Below are 2776 nucleotides of genomic sequence, written 5' to 3'. Positions count from 1 at the left end.
AAGAAAGAACCAGAGAGAAACTCAGAAAGAGAAAAGTCCGATTAAGAGAGAATTTTCGATATTTGGCTGGATTGATCAAGTTCGAGTCAAGAACGATCGTCTGTGGGGTGAATCCAACTGTCTGAGCGTTCGAAGATCCGACGGAAACCGCTCAAGAGGTGTCAGAAGAAACCGAATCAAACAGAACAAACCGACTCTAAGAAAAAAGTGAGAGCGTGACCGTAGCCTATCGTACTGAATCGTAGCCTGTTTGATAGGAATGTTCTATGTACTGATTGCTTGTCTAATTCGAATTATCTGCTAAGTTCTGGCTTACTCCGAACAGTCGGTTCCTTCCATCGACGCATCTGGATCAGATCATGCGCCTAGAGCCGTATTGGCCTGCTAGGGCTTGACTGAATCTGATGGCGCTTTGGCTAGGAACGATTGGGTCGGCTAAGTAACTAACTGATGATAAGCATGTCCGTTTATTGACTGATTGACTCGATTGCTTTACTTGGCTGAGTGGGACGGAATGACCGCTCTCACTAAGCATACTGTTTGCTTATGCCTCCTTGTTTGGATGCAGATCAGGACAAGACCCGAAAGGGTAAAGACATAGCTTGAACGCGGGACAAGGGAAGGAAGGAAAGATGGTGGGTTTGGGTAGATATAGGACGAGATTAACATGTAATAGCCTATAGCGAACTGACTTGTTAACTCGAACCTCAGATTATCTATTCAAATCGTATTATGCTTTACTTGACTGTCTGAAAAAGAACTAAAACTCTGAAATAATTCTAAGTAAGGAAAAATATGAAAAACGGCCCAAGTCTGATCGAGGAAGTCAAGCCAGTCTCGTACTAATGTTACGAAAAAAAATGGGTCAGGTCCTTTCAAGTGCTATCAGAGCGGAGTCGAGTTCTAGGACAATCTAAGTATAGTGGGTTATTTGGGCAAACCATCCTTCCAAGCTTGACGTCTCGCGGTAAATTATGTGTTCCGAGTCCTGATCCCAAGTTAGTTTTGACTAACTTGCCTGTGATCTTGTTGCAAATGGCAAAAAGTAACCGTAACACAAGAAGGACTGTGAATGAGACCGCTGAGGGGTCTGCGAGCAACGTGGCCAGGAATGAAGCTGGTACGGAAGAGGCTCGGAATGCTGCTCAGAATGCAGCGAATTTGAACAATGCTGCAGCGGCTGGTGCTGCTGCTGGAGCTGCTGCTGCTCCGGTTGGATTGGAAGCCGTTTTGGCTATCTTGGTGCAAGTCTTGGCAAGATTGCCTGCTGCGGCGGCACCTTCAGTGGCTCCACCTGTTGCGGAGGAAGTGGAGAACGTGGTGCCTGAAGGAGAGGAGGCACACGTTGTTAGGAATCCGTCTTACCCCAAGGTTATGGACCACATGCAGAAACTGGAAACAAAGTTCTTTTCGGGTGGTTCCAAACCAAAGGAAGCAGATCAATGGATTGACAGGATAGGGCGGCACTTTAAGTCAATCCGTTGTCCTCTTGCTTACAAGGACATTGTTGTCCACTACTTGGACGGTGATGCGCACCGCTGGTGGCGAGGTGTAGCGGCTCGGAGTGGTGCTGAGCATTGCACGTGGGCCAACTTTAAGACCGAATTCCATGGGAAGTATTTTCCGCCGGAAGCATTTGATCAGTTCGAGGGAGCTTTTCTCAGACTGGAACAGGGAACTATGACTGTAAGGGAGTATGAAGCGGAATTCAACAGCCTCAAGAAGTATGCTGGGCGTGAGGCTGAGTTGGAAATCTCCTTGGTCCGCAAATTCATGCGCGGATTCAGGGTTGATCTCCGAACTCGTTGTAAGACCCGCAACTATGATACTGTGGCCGAACTGGTGGAAAAGGCCGCGGAACAGGAAGCTGGAATCAGTGAGGAAGCCAAGGTGTTTGGCACAGTGGCGCATGTCCATCCTGGTAAGCATGCGGGAAAGAATCAAAAGCCGGTGAAGGCTGGCTCTTCCAGCAAGCCGAATGCAACAGGTCGCAGTGCGTGTTCGACTTGCGGGAAGATGCACTCTGGTGTCTGCCGTGCTGCTACGGGAGCTTGTCACCGTTGCGGAAGTATGGATCACAAGGTGCGTGATTGCCCTGAGGAAGATCTAAGGCCGAAGAGCCAGAACAAGGGTGCTGGGGAACGTGTGTGCTACAACTGCGGCGAAACGGGGCACTACAAGAATCAGTGTCCGAACGACGCGCAACCTTCTGGGAAGCATCCGAGTGATGGGCCTCAGCTGGCGGCAAAGAGGCAGGCCATCATGCCGCGGGTGTACACAATCGGTGATGAGTCAATGGACCCAAGCACGTCTCGTCCGATTACTGGTGAGTCATCCTATCTCTCACCTTTGCCTTAAGAATTTCTGTGTGAAATTGCTTGCTTGTAGAGTAGGTCCTTAGTGTTCCGGGTGAATATGTAGGGACCTTAGTCATGGGTGGAGTGGCAACCCATGTTCTGTTTGATTCCGGTGCATCTCACTGCTTTGTGCAACCCGAGATGATTGGAATTGGGGAATTTCAGAAAGAACCAGAAGAAGAAGTAAGAATGGTTCGGGCTGCTGGTGGTCAGATCATGTACACTTCAGGGAAAATCTGAAACGTCTCTGTGATGATCGGAGGAGTGAACATGCCAGCCGACTTGGTCGTTTGCCCAGTGAAATCATACGATGTGATCCTTGGAATAGATTGGCTGATTAAATACACGTCACATCTTTGTGGGAACCGAAATTCGCACTGTCGATTTACGTTTAAATTAGGAAACTAGGAAAACTCTAA

General features: G+C 48.6%; 1 pseudogene; it reads right to left on the bottom strand.

The window, feature by feature from the left end:
• Positions 1 to 2776, bottom strand: part of LOC106343068 — an 11939-nt pseudogene that overhangs the window by 4812 nt on the left and 4351 nt on the right.

Source organism: Brassica oleracea, chromosome C4, assembly GCF_000695525.1.
Source record: "Brassica oleracea var. oleracea cultivar TO1000 chromosome C4, BOL, whole genome shotgun sequence".
Classification (NCBI taxonomy): Eukaryota; Viridiplantae; Streptophyta; class Magnoliopsida; order Brassicales; family Brassicaceae; genus Brassica; species Brassica oleracea.
This window is presented reverse-complemented; position numbering and strand designations above follow the sequence as displayed.